Source organism: Palaemon carinicauda, chromosome 21, assembly GCF_036898095.1.
Source record: "Palaemon carinicauda isolate YSFRI2023 chromosome 21, ASM3689809v2, whole genome shotgun sequence".
In the NCBI taxonomy this organism is placed as follows: Eukaryota; Metazoa; Arthropoda; class Malacostraca; order Decapoda; family Palaemonidae; genus Palaemon; species Palaemon carinicauda.
The window spans coordinates 31,696,966-31,716,965 of NC_090745.1; the positions used below are offsets into that span (position 1 = coordinate 31,696,966).

General features: G+C 34.5%; 1 protein-coding gene across 1 annotated transcript in view; it reads left to right on the plus strand.

Annotated features, from left to right (window-relative positions):
• Positions 1 to 20,000, plus strand: part of Acsf3 (Acyl-CoA synthetase family member 3) — a 242,146-nt gene that overhangs the window by 149,321 nt on the left and 72,825 nt on the right. The window lies entirely within an intron of this gene.

Consider the following 20,000-nt stretch of genomic DNA (forward strand, 5'->3'; position numbering starts at 1 on the left):
TTAGAGCTCAAAGAGTTAAAGACTAGAAATTTATGATGGTTAAACTGTTCAGTAGTTATAGTGGTTACTTAGCAATCTTTTGGTCGTCACGACCATAGATATCCTACCATGGATGCCACATGAACCAAGCCCGCATACGTGTAGATGACAGCAATATTGCCATGGGAACTTATCAAGGTTCCTCATTAAAAATTTGGTTCTCACCATTGTTTATTGTTAGTTTGCTGCAGTTTTGTGCTGCCTTTGCCTGGACCAACAACGTACAGCGTAGTAAAGGCAACTAGTGATATATTAAAGAGTAAACACACAAAGAAACAAATACACACAAACTTTTATATATATATACATATATATATATATATATATATATATATATATATATGTATGTATATATATATATATATATATATATATATATATATATATATATATATATATATATATATATATATATATGTATGTATATATATATATATATATATATATATATATATATATATATATATATATATATATATATATATATATATATATATATATGTATGTATATATATATATATATATATATATATATATATATATATATATATATATATATATATATATATATATATATATATATATATATATATATATATATATATATATATATATATGTATGTATCATCATCATCATCATCATCTCCTAAACCTATTGATGGAAAGGTATTCAGTTAGATTTCACCAGTCGTCTCTATCTTTAGCTTTTAATTCAATAGTTCTCCATTTATCATCTCTTACTTCTCACTTCATAGTCCTCAGCCAGGGAGGCCTGGGTCTTACAACTGATCTAGTGCCTTGAGGAGCCCAGTTAAACGTTTGGTGAACTAGTCTCTTTTGAGGGAGTCCAAAGGGCATGTACACACAATCCCCAGCTTTCCCTCACTATGATCTAGTCCACACATGTCACTCAAGTAATCTCTTATAGTTTCATTTCTAATCCTGTCCTCCATTTAACTTCCAATATCCTTCTGAGAGCTTTGTTCTCAAATCTACTAAATCTATTGGAGATTGTTTATTGTCATACCATGACTCATGTCCACATAGTAACATCGCTCTCACTAAACTGATATATAGTCTGACTTTTATATGTAATTTCAAGCAATTTGATTTCCCAATTTTACTTAACCTATCCATTGTATGAGTTGCCTTTTTTAAATCTTTCAATAAACTCAATAGGGTCCCGAATTATTCAAGAATTTGGTCAATCCACGGGTGTGGAGGAAATGCCCCCAAAATCTCGATGAAGTCACAAGCAGTGAGGTTACAGATTGTGCTTAAGGCAATAGACAATTTGTCTTTTTGGCCTTCACTCCTGATGCCTGGCGGATGATCTTCCTGGAATTAGTATAGACCAGCAGGGGTCACTGGCCTTAGATAGGCACTGCGCATCATAAGGAACTGGCTGTCCTTTAATGAATTTAGCCAATGAATCCTTTATGGATTTCTTCAGTCTATGGAAAGCTAAAATTACAGAATGGCCCCCAGTCCCAGGTGTAGCGGGGGCTAAGAATATCGCTGTTTGTGAATACTAAAGAAAAAAGGAAAATTGGTAACTAGAATTTTAGATCCATAAATCAGATTCGGAAATTACAGCAAGTGGAGAATGAATTTATGACATATAGTTGGGATATCTTGGCGCTAACTGAAACACGTTGTAAAGGGACTGGTAAAGAAATCTTAGACTAAGTCTATATATATATATATATATATATATATATATATATATATATATATATATATATATATATATATATATATATATATGTACAGTATATATATATATATATATATATATATATATATATATATATATATATAAATATAAATATAAATATATATATAATACAATGACATATATAAAATATATATATTATATAAATAAATATATATATATATATATATATATATATATATATATATATATATATATATATATATATATATAAATGTGAAAATATATATATATATATATATATATATATATATATATATACATATATATATAATATATATATATATATAATATATATATATATATAATATATATATATATAATATATATATATATATATATATATATATGTATATATATATTAATATATATGTATATATATGTATATATACATGTATATATATGTATAAATATATATATATATATATATATATATATATATATATATATATATATATATATATATAATATATATATATATATATATATATATATATATATATATATATATATATATATATATATATATATATATATATATGTAGATATATATTTATATATAAATATATTTATATATTTATTGAGGAAGAGCAGATGGATTTGGAAGAGAAGGGGTTGTAATGATGATAACACCAAGAGCAGAAAAGGCATTATTGGAATGGAGAGCTGTAAATATTAGAGTGCTGCTTGCAAAGTTTAAATCAAAGCAGTGCAATATGAATATTATAGTTTGCTATGTACCAACAAATAATTCCCCTGAAGAAATTAAAGATGAGTAATATTAAGAACTGCAGGGCGTAATCGATAAAATCTCAGCGAGAGATTTGAAAATGGTGTTTGGTGAATTAAATGAAAATGTTAGTACAAATAATCAAGGTATAGAGAATGTGATGGGTGTTGAGGGTCTTGGCAAAGTTGCAAATGAAACTGGGGCACATTTCATAAGTTTTTGTTCAACTAAGAATCTTGTTATTGGAGGTACTCTTTTTTTTTCCAACACCGGGACATCCACAGATATACATGGACTTCACTATGTGGCACTTACAAAAATCAATTAGATCACATAGCTATTAATAAAGAGAGAAGGAGAACTCTGGGAAATTTTAGAAGGTATAGAGGTGCAGATATTGGTAGTGATCACCAGTTCCTCATTGCCACACTGAAATTAAAACTGAAAGCACCCTCCGGAAATGTATTTAGAATACCTAGGTTTGATACAACTAAGCTTCTTGAAGATGATCACAGAGAAACCTTTGTAATTGAATGTAGGAATCGATTTGCCGTCTGAGAGACTTTAAGAGAAGAAGAACAGGCAATTAATGAAGAATGATGTGATATTATAAACATATATCAGTCATCTGGTAGTGATGTTTTGGGACATGCAATTAAAAGGAGAAAACCATGGATATAAAATGATACTTAGGATACTATAAAAAAGGAGACAAAGACAGAAATTGAAAGTTTTCGAGGAAGTAGTGAAAATTACAAGGTAGAGCATGCTAAGTATTCCAGTATTGATAATGGAGTCGAAAGAAAAGCCAGGAATAACTGGAGAGAATATTTAGACGGGAAAGTAGATGAGGCTGCCAAAGCTATGAATTCAGGGAGTGGCTTTGGTGTAAGAAATGCTCATAGAATTATTAATGAAATCTCTACTGTGTCAAAAAGAAGAAGCATATACCCATTAAAATAAAGGGATTGGATTTGTTATAGCAGCATAAGATGAAGAAAGACAACGTTGGATGGAACACTTTAGTAAGGTCATGAATAGGAGATAGGAGAGAATAATTTGATTGATATACCTGAAGCTGAGGAAGACCTTGATGTGCCCATGAATGAATTCAATGTGTTTGAAGTCGAAGCTATCATTTAAAAACTAAAGAGATGGAAAGTGCTTGGTTACGATAGAATAGCTGTTGAGATGATATTGGTCGAAAGTGAAGTGAATTCCAGAATTCTTACAAGATTATTTTGTAGAATGTGGCTTGAAGAGGCAAAACCTGAGGAGTGGGAGTTAGGAGTGTTGGCAAAAATGGCACACAAAGGAGATCTGACTGATTGCAATGATTACAGAGGCATCACACTTACGTCAGGTGTCATGAAAATATAAAGTATACTCATTCTAAAGAGACTTGAGAGGAAAATTTATAAAAAGCTGAGAGATGAACTAGCAGGATTTAGAAAAGGTAGAAGTTGTACTGGAAATTTTTTTCATTTCAAGTCATGGTACAGCAATGTATAGAATTTAGAAATCCACTATTGATGTCATTTGTGGACTATGAAAAAACTTTTGATAGGGTGAACCAGCCAATTTTGTGGAGAGTCCTGTGATATGAAGTTCCTATTAAATATGTAACTTTGATCAACTCTGTTCATGAGCAAAACAAATGCAAAGTTAATATTAGTGGAGTCCTATCAAATGAGTGTTCTGTGAACAGTGGAGTACTCCAAAAGAATATGTTGTCACCTGTGTTGTTTATCCTCATCATGGATTTTTTAATGCATAGAACAGTTGAGGATCGTGGAGAAAGAATGGACTGGATTGGTAACAGGAAATTAGCTGACCCAGAGTGTGCTGATGACACTGTCCTTATTAGCTGAACACCACAGGATATACAGCAAAGCTTACATATCAAAATCCGTGAAATATCACCGGAGGTTAGGCTCAAGATAAATAGAAGAAATACAGAGATGATGTTGAGTGGAATATACAATTGAAGATGAAATATCATTGAAGGGAGAAAGGATTAATGAGGTGGAATCACTTACGTATTCCAGAACTACGATCTCCAATACAGGATCTTTAGAAATTGAGTTTAATGAAAGATTAATAAAAAGGAAATCAGACAATGGCTAGGTTAAGTAAAATTTGGGAATCAAATCACCTGCATTCACATAAAAAACAGGCTATGTATCAGTTTAGTGAGATTGGTGATATTATATGCACATGAGTCTTGGTATGACAATGAAACCATATCCAACAGATTTTGTAGATTTGAGAACAAAGCCCTCAGAAGAATTTTGGGAGGTAAATGACAGGACAGGATTAGAAACAAAACTAAAATGGTGATTACTCGAATGCCACATGTGGATGAGATCATGGTAAGGGGCAGATGGAGAAGGTTTGGGCATGCTCTTTGCGCTCCCCAAGAAAGTTAGTTCACCAACCTTTCAACTCGGCTCTACAAAGCACTATAGTCAATTCTTTTTAGTGAGGCAGATTTGCACCGACTCGCAGGGGTGCCCTTTTAGCCCAGAAAAGCTTCCTGATCGCTGATTGGTTGGACAAGATAATTCTAACCAATCATAGAGCAGGAAACTTTTCCGAGCTAAAAGGGCACCGCTGCAAGTCGGTGCAAATGCGCCTCATTAAAAAACTGAGTATAGTAGGTAGTAGGCTGGCCAGGGCACTAACCACCCGTTGAGATACTAACGCTAGAGTGTTATGGGGGTCCTGTGACTGACCAGACACGACTACATCCTTCTATCTAGTTAGAGTTCATTTTCTTTTTGCCAACACATACACTGGATAGTCTGGGCTATTCTTTACTTATTCTCCTCTGTCCTTATACACCTGATAATACTGAGATTACCAAACAATTCATTTTCACCCAAGGGGCCAACGACTGCACTGTCATTGCTGGGTGGCCACTTTCCTCTTTGTTAAGGGTAGAAGAGAGACTTTAGTTATGGTAAGCAGCTCTTTTAGAAGGGCACTCCAGAATCAAACCATTGTTCTCTAATCTTGGGTAATGCCATAGCCTCTGTACCATGGTCTTACACTGTCTTGGTTAGAGGTTTCTTGCTTGAGGGTGCACTCGGGTACACTATTTTATCTTATTTCTCTTCCTCTTGTTTTGTTAAAGTTTTTATAGTTTATATAGGAAATATTAATTTTAATGCTACTGTTCTTGAAATATTTTATTTTGACAAAAGTCTTAATACAGTAAGTTCGGCGACAACATATTGGATGAAATGTCAATGTAGCTAAATAAATTATATATATATATATATATATATATATATATATATATATATATATATATATATATATATATATATATATACATATATATATATATATATACATATATATATATATATATATATATATATATATATATATATATATATATATATATATATATTTATTTGGATGAAGAAATATTATTAAGAAGAAGGAATGGCAAATCAATAAAGATACAGGGTGAAGGAATAGGCGTAGGCCTGAATATCAAATATTCATGTAGCCTAATTAAGAATTATCCTAAAATAAAAATGAATTGGCCTAGTCCTGAGCCTCAAATGAAATAATGCACATCTCCCAATACATTCTCTTAAACTAAACAATGAATAAAAATGGACAATATGATTCACGAATACTAAAATAATGTTTAAATGTTTAAAGGCAACTCATGAATGGCACAGGCAAGAGACAGTGACAATGCCCTAGCTAGCAGGACAATGCCTTAGAGCAGTGATTCTTGACCGCTGTTTTACGGCACACTGGTGTGCCGCAAGATATTTTTTGTCATTGCACACCAAATTTTCTTTATCTAAAGATGCTGATCAACCAATCCCATCATATGTGGTCTTTAGGGAAAATATATGTCAAATGAATCCACCATACCAAGAGAGTTAAAAATCCATTTCACTATTAAGCATTAACCTCTGAAAAGCAAAGATCTTGTTTAATTTTTTAAGACTTAGATCAGCTGTTAAAGCAACATAATGTTTTTGTGAAAAAAACAATGACTGCAGCTGAATGGCCTCATTTTGCTTCAATTGAGGTGGCAGAAAAAAATAACAATAAAATCTAAATCCTTCACTCTTGCTAAATCAGTCCTACTCCCTGCTTGCAAACAGTTAGGTAAGTCCATGTTTGGTGAAAAAGCTGAATAGGAAATCAAAAAATCCCATTTTCAAATGATAGGAGAAATTTTGGGTATTATACTTTTACGTTAATTTTTAATCAGTACTATTGATATCAGCAGCACTAATCCCTTACTTGCATTTTTAGTTTTATTGATGACAGTCAGATTTTGTGTTGCAAAGGAATGTCAACAATTATTAGTAGTCGAGATGATTTTTTATAAGATGACAGGCTACCTTAAAGAAGTCATCCGTAGTACATGGAGTTATGTAATTCTGTGGCCTTTCCAGATAGATTTTTTAAATCAAACTTTTTATGTTTATTAGAACCCAAATAAGTGGAAAATAACCATTTAAATATTTTTAATGTTTTGACATGTCCTGAACATGATATGACTATATCAATAGGCACAGTTTCGAATGTGAAGAAAAAATATTACTCTTTTTTTATGTTTTATTAATTTATTTAAACATAGTGCATGCAAATAGTATCTAACACATTCATGTGATAGATAGTTGTGAGTAAGGCAAACACTAAGATATGCTCAATGGCTCCCAAACACCTATCCAAAATATAGATTTTTCTGTGGTACAGTATAAGCATGACTCCACTTTTTTGAAGTTTGATTAATTTCAGATATCAAAGCTAAAAGCTTTAAACCATCTTATCAACACATCTACTTGTAAATAAAATATACCAGGAGTAACACTCACATAATATGCAATAAATACATAAGAAATATCCAACTTGTCAGTAGTACCTTGACAAAATGTAATCTGATTGACCTTAGTTTGGCTACCACAAAAATAGAAACAATTTTGGCAAAATTTGATTATGAATTATAGATCAATATATCCATAGTTTGAACTCTGGAAAAGAGATCCATTAATATATAAAACAGTAATCACAGAATAAGAGAGACAATAAAGTTGAATAAAATAAATAGTTCAAAGTATAAATGACGATGTTCATACTTTACCTATGAATTAAATTTTTTTCTTGTAAAAAATTATTGTCACCAAAAAGAACTATAACACTATTATACTTCATATGAATCACTTCCCTGTTCATCTAGATTCAGCGTTCCTCATATAGTCCAGCAGATATGTCAAAAAGATGTTCACTTCCGGAAGAAAGCATGAAAATTTGTATACAGGAGTTTTTAAGTATGCTGAATCCATTTCTAACCGGATCCACGCTGGCAAACCAAGGGGTCCTACTCAAAATTAAGAAATCCAAAATGGCCGCCCTGCGTATTGCCGATTTTGCTATTTCATCAGAACATTGGTTCTTTTATACCTAGAAACATGATCTTAATTTAGATATATAGGTTTTTAGGGTCAAGGAATGCAATAAGACTCCTTAAAAAACATAAAATGTAATTTAGAACAAAATTCAAGATGGCTGCCCTCCATGCATAATGCAAACCAGTAAACTATTTGTCTATTCGGCATATAACTACTTTATTCACCTTTTCACTGTTATTAATAGGTTTTGGGACAAGAAATTCAATAAAGTATTTTGATTCCTATAATATGTTCATCAGTAAAAAAATCTAGTTACAGTTTAAATAAATTTCGATGAACCATTGAAAGCAATATTGTTCTTTCTCGTAACGCACAAAGAATAGAGATGTACACTTGTCATTTTCTTATTATATTGGGAATATACATTGGACAAATGGTTTTACTGAAACGGTATTAAGATGAAAACAAAATACTGAAATGTTTTATAAATTTCAAGAAATAAACTTAATCTAATCTGTCAATGGCCTCTTCACATTATCCACCACAAAAACACAGCTGTGTGCACGGGAGGCTTGCTTTAGCACACTGACATCTTCCTGTGCACCGTTTTTTAAAGGCACACTTAATGAGTTCTCTGCAGCCCTTTGATGCTTCTGGCAGGGTACTCCATAAGGGCACCCACATTCTCTCACTGTCAAGTGTCCACCCCCACTCAGAAGGACTCGGAAGTGTTGGACTGGCTTCCAATGCCTGACCCCAGATGTATCCAGCTTGATAAGCAGCACGCTTTACATGTTGTAGAAGTGCTGCACGTGACGGTGGGATGTTTTCCAGCTTCCGATTACAGTAGGAGAAGAGGTGCTTCCTGGCTTTATTTACATCAGTGAGTTGCGATGTGTGAGAGTACAGCAGAACCACATATCTTTCAAGTTTCTTCCGGTCCGCTTCTGTAACTTCACGTGGAGTAGCAGACAGTCTTTGAAACACTTCAGTGATTTCTGGAAATGATTTCCATACTTCCCATGCAGTCTTCTTACCGACAGAGCTAAATGAAGACACAGTGTTGCATCCTGATATGGCATGCATGAATGGGAGACCTCTGCAGTAATCATTGCCAAGCTCACTAGCTATGACATGTGCTCCAATATACCGAAAGTGAGTACCATGACCAAATGCTAGCCAGAGTTCACAATCTTTCATGCTGATAGCCGTCACAATGGCTAGAACTAAGACATCTGTGTCAGTCGCATGCACCATAATCCTCTTCATGTTATTGCTGTAGGCATGGAAGCAGTGAAGCATCATTCGGTAGTCTGCTTCTTCATGAGTGCATGGTTGAAGCCCAGAAACATCAAGTGTTGAGGAGGAAGCAACATTCTGACCTTTTGTTGTGACCAGCATCTTTCCTAGCACTGTTGATTCAGATTTGATCACATTGGCTAGAAATCTAAAGAGTTCCACCTTGTTGCTGTCAACACGCAAGAAGCTTTTCCAGTTGTGAGGAAGTCGTGTTTTCTCGGAAACCCGAAGAGCTTCTCCAGTACCTCGATGCTCTCTGGTGTTTGCTTTAAGACTGTCGTCCTTATAGGCATCCCACACAACATCTCGAGCCACATGTTCAAGTTGCCTCTTGAGACAAAGACACACTCTGCATAGTCTTTAAATGTTTTCATTGAGTTGTCTACCCTATATGTTAAGTGTTTAGATAACCATTTACTGGTTCTTATTTTGTCTACAAAGTAATAAAGTTAAATGTAACCAAATTTCTTGTACTTAAGACCTATATTTAGCCATAAGATGCTATGTGCCACACAGAAGAAAAATGTTTGACTAGATTGATATTTGCATTACCAGCAGAAAGCAGCCATTTTGGATTTTGCTCAAAATATTATTTTATGGTATTTTAGTGTAACTCATTGAATTCCTTGACCCTAAAAACCTATAAATCAACACCAAGATCATGCTTCTATGTCAAATAGAACCAAAGTTCTGATAAAATATAAAAATTGGCAATACGCAAGGCGGCCATTTTGGATTTCTTGATTTTGAGTAAGACCCCTTGGTTTGCCAGTGTGGATCCGGTTAGAAATGGATTCAGCCTACTCAAAAACCCCTGTATGCAAATTTTCATGCTTTCTTCCGAAAGTGAACATCTTGGCCATTTTATTCGACATATCTACTAGACTAATACTTTCGTTGTCAGAAATTATCACAATGACAGACTTTTCATCATCTGCCTCACATTTGCAGTTATGTGCATGGAAGATTTGAATTCTACCCCTGCAACATTCACTACATGTACTTGCATATAACAAGCTCCAATACATCTCTAGGAGGTGGTGCTATTTGTGTCATGTAGGCGGAGTATGTACCATCATTTCTCTGAATCCATCCTCCTCTTAACAAGAGAATGCCTTGATGTAGTCATTGGGGTTCAGCACTGCATATCATTTCCGTACTGAGGCCTTTTGACGGGTAAGAGGGCTCTCGAACAGGGGAATAATTTTTTCCCTCAGTTTGATGCTACATTTCTTTCATCCTGTTTCTACTACTTATTATTGCTTCATGCTCATTCATATTTGTCAACTGTCTCCAACCTTGCTGTCAAAACTCTCTTACCCTTTTTACTCTAGATTTTTTTTAGGGGACATTGTATCTGAGATTGTAGTTTTTTTTCTAAACCAATTGTGGGAGCTGTGGTAGTCTTGCCAACTACCTGATAATTTCCAAGGGTGGTCCAGTTTCATAGAGACAGGACTCTCAAGATTCTGTACAGTTTGCCTGCCACTATGATTAAAGTTGCAATGATTGTATTCTTGAAATGCTGTTAGACCCATCTGTAGGTTTGACATACACTTGAGTCACTCTAATCACAGTGGTACCATGCGTTCAGGGAGTGGAAATTCGGGAGTCAGCTCTCGCACATGTCATTGTGAGAGAAACTAATTCTGTGAATGGTTAGTGGGGTCTTCTTTAGGATTTTAGATAGTCTTAATATTTTCTTCCCCTTAAACTTATTTTTTTCCATATTTTTTCCATTAAAATTATTATTCTCTCTTCTATACCCTTGAAAAAATTAGTACACGTAATGTTCCCCGTACTCCTGGATCAAATGGCCTGTTGAAATATGGAAAATTCTGTTGATGGCCTTGAAATTTAAAAGAACTGCTTTTCAAGTATGCCATAAAGTGATGAAAATGTCAGGAAATTGAAAGTCATTTATATATGTGATTTACCAGTAACTTGCTGTTAAGCATTATGGGTGACTTTTGAGCCTTATTGTAAGATTACTAAAGAAGATGTAAAGGTGGTTGGAAAATGGGAAGCATGGATCTGCTTTCATAATGTTAAGGAGGCTTTTAAAGCGATCTGTGAAATTTTAAAAATTAAAATTGATTATAGCAAGATTACTGGAGCACTATGTAGTACTGTTCCTCAAACCTTGACATATATCAACCTAGGGACTGGTATCAAAACGAATCTATGGACCCCAAAATAAACTGCATAACAGAAAGAAGGCCTAAGCCACCAATGTGGAATGATAAAGCCTCGAAGAGAGAAAGATACAATTATTTTAAATTTAGCAACCCACTTTATGAGAGAATGCCATGATGAAGTCATTGAGCTTCAGCACGGCATATCATTCCCATGCTGAAACTTGGTGACGGTCAAGAGGGCTCTCGAACTTAGGGAAATTGTTCCCCCCAGTTCGAATCTAAATTTCTCTCTCTCATCTTTTTCTTCTTCTGAATATTACTTCGACCTTCTCCTAATTTCATAAACTTTATATCGTGTTTCTGTACCAGTCTATGAGTAAAATAAATTATATATATATATATATATATATATATATATATATATATATATATATATATATATATATATATATATATATATATATATATATATATATATATATGTACATATATTAGTGTGCTACTGTTATTAACACACATTGAGTATGTGTTGTTTGAGATGTTGAGTCTTGAAATAAAGTCAATCATGTTAACTTTAAAATGGTTTATTCTCTAAAAACAAGAGTGTTAACATCTCCATCACAGGAGTATAGCTGGTTTGGTCGGATGACCATTCCAGGTGAAGTATAGATAAGAACTGCCTAAAATATCGATATCACAGATATCGTATATTTAGTTATCTCAGCATTTAAACACAATATGTAAACTTTACATTAGTCTAGGAAGACACCTGCATCCGGTGGCGACACAACTCTTTCACACGGTATGCAATTGTGTTTATGCTTCATAAAAATGTTACATTGCTGAGACCTGCAAAATGCATCCTGTTATGATCTTGTCTGACTACAGCAAATCTCACGCTAGCTTCTTCTTCCACAATGACGTATTACGTCATGTGTTTTAAACATGTAATATCTGACTATTACATCAGCTCGGCCAGCTATCTCAATTTTTCTTTTTTTAAATTTAACAACACGCCAAAATATGTTTACTAGGAGTGTGACTGGATATATGTATTATTCTTTGTTTAACTTTAGCCATAAGCAAATAAGGACGAATGTTCAAATAGGCATATTAAAAAAAAAACAATACAATAATGCATATGAAAAGATATTACTAAAGCAAAGAAAAAAATGCATGATAAACACAGATCACAGATATGGTACATTGCTAGCAAATGATTATATGGTACCAAAAAAAATACTGATATACATATGATTCGGTAACGTGTTAAAGAATAATCGTTACCTTTGTCAGAAACATAGATTAACATAATAAGGTAATTAATAAAAATATTTGTTACCTTGGTAAAGATTCAATTTTAGTGCACAAACACGAATTCCTGGTACGTACACGTACCACGGCTTATATATTTTATTAGATGCCCATAGATTCTTTTTTTTTCTTTTTTTTTTCTCTTTTCCTTTAACATTCCAATGGCTTATATATTTTATTAGATGCCGAGAGAAAAAATGATTAATTTTTTAAAATGTTTTTTAAATGTATTTTTAAAAATGCAAATGTTCCATAGTCTCTTCAATTACATATTACTAGCGTACTAACTGCTTTTCGTACACAACGCGTTCCAAGACAATTTTACTCCTTTTAGCGAATGAAGTGGCCACTTTCAAACGGCTTTAAATTGAATTAAATAAGGAGTTTTGTCTGGACATGGCAAAACGTTCCGTTTGAGCTGCAAACTGTTCCTTAACCTACGCCAAACAAGGATGTTAACGGCGATAAATATCATCACCGTCACAACTGTTCCTGCTAGTAGTATGGGGTGAAGAAATTCTTTATAAGTCGGTGACAGGTGGTCCATCTCGGTCAATTTCATCAACCGCTTGGCTACCTGTTTGTTGTATGGGAGAGGTAGTGATGGCATTGTAGTCGACCACGTGAAGTTCGCGAAGTAGGCTCGTTCTCTGATGATGGTCCTGATTCCTCTCACCATGGAATTAGGGGATGTCCCGATACAACCATCTGCTGCAACGAAGATTTTGGAATAGGACGTGGATCCGTCCGGGCATGATACATTGAAGCCGTCCTTGTCGTATCGTATCCACGAGCCGTTGTTCAGTCTGCAATTGAACTCATTATTGTCAAAGGGATAAAGCTTATCCAGACAATTTTCACTTGTATGGGAGAGAGCACCGTCTAGCACTATACCTAACTCGCATGAATCCATTAAGTTTTTATGGAATTCAAATGAGTCAGGTGTACATATTTTTCTATCCATTGCGTCTGAACAGTGAGTTAATTGATTCAAGTCTTTAATGACCGTATATGTTTCCTTGTCTGGGGAAATCAATACGTGTCCTGTCAAACTGGATATTACTGGATTTGAGTGATTCGTCATGAAAGTTGGAAATGGTGATATCCTGTAAGATTGCCAGGCATCCGAAGAATCAAAGGGAATTGTAATCATAATCTTGTTATTTTCAAAGCTTACTGTAATTAGGCTGTAATAAAATTCTAACCTACGTGCGTCTAACAAAGGAATATAGCCCAGTTTCTCCCGTCCGTTCTCCAGAACTAACTTTTAAGTATTTTATAGGCAACAAATGGGGCGACAGTACACCTTTAGTTGCTAACGTGATTGCTTCTACATAATCTTTTGATTTCTCAATGAAATGTGCAATTCTGTTATGTATGTGATCTATTTTTGAATCATAATACGTTAACGTTGCCAACAAATCCTGTACTTCCATAATCTGACTGATATTACTTGAATGTTCATTTACTAAATCCATAATTTGATTGATTGAAGCTAACTGATTCCTTAGTTCTGACATAATCAATTCATCTTCATGATCCAAGAACTCAATTTTCTTATTTTGATTACTAATCTTAAGAAGATTGGAAATTCCTAAACCTAAACTTGCAACAGACCCAAAGATGTTTAGTGTAGCAAAAATAAACGGATTACGTCTCTCTTTGTTTTCGTGTCCTACAGTCCACATCAAAAGGTCACGAGCCAAAGATTCTGTCTCGTAAGTCTTATTTTGCAAGTCATCAGATAGCATCTCTGCAACTTTTAGTGTCGATCCAAGCGAACTCTCTGTAGTCAAATGAAAATGTCTTCTATGTAACTCATCTAATGAGACAGCAAACCTTGAAATGGCACTTTTTAAGCTAGTGACATCATTCTCTGGAAGAAAAATTGCTTGCTTATGCACTTCTACAACTACGTTACTAGATGTAATAAAAACGTCTTCTTGTCTTTCAACTATAGTGCCATATTTAAAATCTATACTTTTAGTTTTAGAGCTCATCCCACACGAGAAAAATGTCTGAGCGAACAATATCACTCCCAACAACAAAAAATTCATCTTGGAAACCTGTAACGAGAAAAAATATATGTAATTACTCCTGTATTAAGAAGAAAACTTTTAACATACAAATAAAAATCTTTCCCTCACTTCTTTCCCTCTCTTTTTTTTTTTTAATTTCTTATGTGAGCCAATGGTACGATTCTCTCATCAGTGGGTTGGGATACGTTTTGAACTCTAAACCTATTGGCCGTTAATGTTTCCAAAATGTTAAATGGGCCTTCAAACTTAGGTGATAGTTTATAATTGAGTCCTTTACATACATTTACCTGTATGTATACATTATCACCCACGGTATATGTTTTAGTTGGCTTCGCTATTTTATCATGATTCCTTTTCATTATGATTTGTGATTCTTCTAAATTCTTTCGAAGGATATCAAAACGACTTTTGCTTGCATTTATACATTCTTTTAAAGGATTTGATAGATTAGTTGTAGGCGTTAATACATGGAAAGGCGTTCTAACTGGGGTACCATACAATGCTTCATGCGGTGACATTTTAATTGATATATGATATGAATGATTCAGAGTACTCAGTACCGCAGGTATTGCAATATCCAAAGTTGGGGTCTGATCCCCCTAGTGTTACTCTTAATATATTTAAAACCTTCCTATTTGCTCTTTCCACTAGCCCATTCGACTCTGAGTGATATATCATGGTATTTATTTTCTTTATGCTAAGGAATTCACACAATGAGGTAAGAAAGTGATTATTAAATTCACCGCCCGAGTCTGAGATTATCATGTGTGGAATTCCATGTTTACAAATGTAACACTCGTAAAACTTCCTAGCGCATTCAATCGCAGTTTTATTTTTAAGCGCTATTAGTTCTGTATATCGAGTTAAAGCATCTACAATTACTAAGAGGTGCTTATTTCCTCTGTCTGACTCGTAAAATCCTGTTAACAAATCTAAATGTATTCTTTCAAAGGGTTGATTGGGCACGGGATAAGCCCCTAGGCTGACAGGTGTTTTCGTATGCCCTTTGTTTTCCTGACATGTGCGACAATTAGCTATGTGTTTTTTTTATATCTGTAAGCATTGTATGCCAATAAAACAATGATTTGGCTTTCTGTGGCATTAATGAGAACCCCGGGTGTCCATGTAATGGATTTGCCTGCAACCAATTCAGGACAGTGGAAATAAGTGAGATTGGTACCACTACCTGGTCGTTAGTTACATGTGGTGTATTGCGGGTTTTCCTTGTCACGGTCCTACACAGAATATTATCTTTGATTATATAATTCTGCTGCTTATACTTTATATATCCCTTTTCCTTATGATTGCCTTTCAAAGCATTTATAATTGTTTCTAATTTCTGATCTTTTCTTTGCTCAGTCTGTAATAATTCAGCGCTCCAGCCTAAATCTTCTTGTTCAGATATCATTTTAACAATAGGCATGGATGTTGATATATCTATTAATTCAGCTAAAGGCTCCGTACAAGATGACACGGGGTTGCGTGATAATGCATCCGCAATGATATTTGCTTTCCCTGGTAAATACCCGATTCTCGCGCCAAAGTCTTGAATGATCAAATGCCACCGAGTTCGTTTGGGGCTGTGGTTGAAGCCTTTAAAGAACTCGGTTAGTGGTTTATGGTCAGTAAGAACCTTAACGGGATAGCCGTATATTATGAACTTAAAATGCACTAGTCTATTACTGCATACTTACTTTCGGAAGTTCTCAGTTTTCGAGAATAAAAAGCTATCGGGAAAAATTGTTTATCATATTGCTGAAGCAATACCCCTCCTACTCCAAAGTCTGAGGCGTCTGTTGCAATGAAGAATTCCTTACCGAAGTCAGGAAATTTTATGATAGGAGAACTACACAGTTCATCTTTCAGGGTATTAAACGCCTGTTGATGCTGCTCAGACCATATGAAATCTACACCCTTCTTCGTAAGATCAGTTAAGGGAGCGGCTATTATTGAATAGTTGCGTATAAAACGCCTGTAATATCCACTACAACCCAGAAATTGCTGTATTCCCTTGACATTAGTAGGTATGGGAAAATTACGAATAGCCGACACCTTATCATGGACTACTTTAAGACCTTGGCTTGACACCATGAAACCCAAATATATTAATTCTGTTTTGAAAAATTCACACTTACTAATCTTTACCCTTAAGTTATGTTGTCTTAATCTCTGTAGTACTAGTTCTAACTTACGTAGATGTTCTTCTAAGGTGTTGGAAAAGATTACAAGGTCGTCCATATAGGCATGCAATATATCCCCTAGCAAGTCTCCAAACACTATGTTAATCATTCTTGTAAATGTTATGGGAGCACAACGTAAACCAAAAGGCATCCGTAAAAATTCATAATGTCCCCTGGCTGTGCTGAAGGCTGTGTATGGGATACTATCTTCTTCTAATGATATCTGGTGAAAGCCTTTAAGTAAGTCCAAACTGGTAAAATATTTATTCTGACCTAACAAAGACAAAATATCGTCAGTACATGGCACTGGGAATCGATCAGGGATCGTTTCCTCGTTTAGACGACGAAAGTCTACGCAGATACGCCATGTTCGATCTTTTTTCGGTACAACTATTAATGGAAAATTATAAGGGCTGTTTGATTTCCTAATGACTCCTTCTTTTAGCATTTTACCTACTTCATCATTTATTTCATTCTGGAATTTCATAGGGAGTCTGTACGAGGGTACATAGATAATTTTCTGCTTGTCCTTTAACCTTATTTGATACTCGATCACATCTGTTTTTCCTAAGGATCCATCCGTAGTGGAAAAAACATCATGATATTTAGTTAAAAGTCCAAAAATTTTCTGCTGAATTTCTTCGTCTTGAATGTCTTTATTGATTTTATTCTTAATAGATTGCAAAAGGGATTCATCCTCAAATGATTAAGCGTGATTGATTTCAGCAACGGTAAGAATAAGATGTTTATAAACTTCTACATTCAAGATATGTTGATTTTTGTGAATTACTAAAGTGTTATTTAAATGATTACAGACTTCAATATTACATTGTTGATGTGAGCCTACTGTATGAATAGCTTGTGTGACAGACAATCCGTTAGTTTTCAAAGTGTCAGAAAGGATTAATATTTCAGATCCCGGTAATGTTTTCTTTATTTGCACTATTAAATTCGAAGGTACGTTTGGCTCGATAGATTGCGTGCAAGATGATATTACGGGTGAACGAGAATTCTGCTGGGTCGCGTATATTATTTCTTTATTAGTGAGACAAGTTATTGGTTCTTCAACGTACGTTACGGTTACATTTGTCGTCTCCTTTTTATCCAAAACTGATTTTAAGGTATTAGAAGACTTATAGAATTTTCCTTTGATATACACGCCGTGCTTGGCAGGGGCTAAGATAATGTTTTGATTTCCCATAGATGGGTATCCTATAATTACAGCTGGATACATAATGTTTTGTACAACAACAAATGTATCGGCAAACGTGCGCTTACCGACCTTGAACTGTACATGAGTTATGCCTATGACATTTAATTCATTATTTCCTATACCCGAGAGTCTCACTCCGGATTTTTCTATCGGAAAGTTCGAAAACAACAAATGATGTGTCCTCAAATCCATGATATTACGTGGACTACCAGAGTCAAAAAATAACGTAAAGGATTTGTGTTCTAAATTTACAGCATATAATGTTGGTCGTAACTCATTTTGGCTTATTATTGTATGAATTTGTTGCAAATCTACGGGAGCATGCACTGTTTTACTTAATTCGGCCGTGTGTTTCATAGGAAAATCTATTGCCTCACAATGATCTGATAAAACATTAAATTGATTATTCAATACTACTGATGTTGACATGAATGACCTTGACCCAACATTACTCTCTTCCCCACTGGAGTTAATTATGTGGTATTTGCTTTGCTCTGCACATTCTGAAAATTAGTCTGACCTTGCGAGGTCTGGTTTGACGACCCAGGCTCAGCATGATTCGAAGAAGTGTTTGTTTGTTTCGGATTCTGAACTACATCGACGTTTGGCTGTTTCTTCTTATTATTAAAATGAGGATTTTTCTTTTTATTTCCATATGGAACTGACTGTGGAATTGACTGTGTATTTCTAGGATTCTGTTGTGTCTTACGCGAGTAGCACTGACTATATGAATGAGTCGAACTATTATGTATCGAACAGAATTTCGTTCTGCAGTCCGCGATCAAGTGACCTTGACGTTTGCAATTATAACACGTCATTCCCGCAACTTGACTATTATTAACTACATTTACTTGTTGTGGCTTTGTTTCATTTTTTGCAAAAACTTGAGTTAACACGGGATCAAGGTCAGGACACTTAGACATGTGTTTCTTTATCTGTTTATATACATCCAATTCCGTACTTGCAGGCGTTAACTTTTTATCAAAACACCGCACTAGAGCTTCAAGCAACATAAGTGTCATGCAAGTTAAATACATTAATCGTAAAAAATCTTTCACGGAGATGTTATCTCTAGTAACCCAAGTGGAATTACCTAAAATATCTTGATATTCATTAAGCCTATCAGCTATGAGAGCTGCTCTCTCAATAACATTAAGCCGAGTCATAGTGGCTTGATTAAGTGTATTTCTTAACGTTAATACTACATCCAAGGCTTCTTCACCCCCATAGACCGCGCGTAACCTAACTTTGAAATCATCCCAGGTAACTGCTTCTTGAAATGAAATACCTCTTAAATACGCACTCGCATCCCCCTTGGAAAAATCTATAAAACTTTTAACTTCTTGTAATTGTACAAAAGGGTCTACGATTTGTTTGGCATTTAAATGGGCATCGAGGGATGAAATCCATGACTCCACATTTTGAGGCAAGAACCCATTAACCCGACCCTGAAAAGGAAGGATTGCAGACCTGGCATTTACAAGCGTCACAGTCGGGAGAGGATTAATCTGTCCTACGCCACTAGGTCCAGGGATGGGGCTCACAGGGGGCGTCATGACTACTGTATTTCTTTTCCTATCTCTTCGACCCCTTGCAATTCTATCAAAATATCTATATGAATACGGACGTCCGCTGTGTAAACGCATAAGCACCTAATGATAAAGATTATAACAAAATTCCCCAAAACAATGCTACTAATCCCAAGACATTTCCCGAGAATTTCTGAAAGAAACGAAACACAAAGATATTTCCCGAGAATTTCTGAAAGAAAACGGAATTAGCACAAAGAGAGAAAAAAATTCTAGATGAGAATTCGGAGTTGAACACAGTTTCCTTTAATGAAAGTAAAATAAAAGATTAGCAAACCACTCACCCCGGTAATAATCGACTAACGACTCGTGATAACTACACTTCACTGCCCAA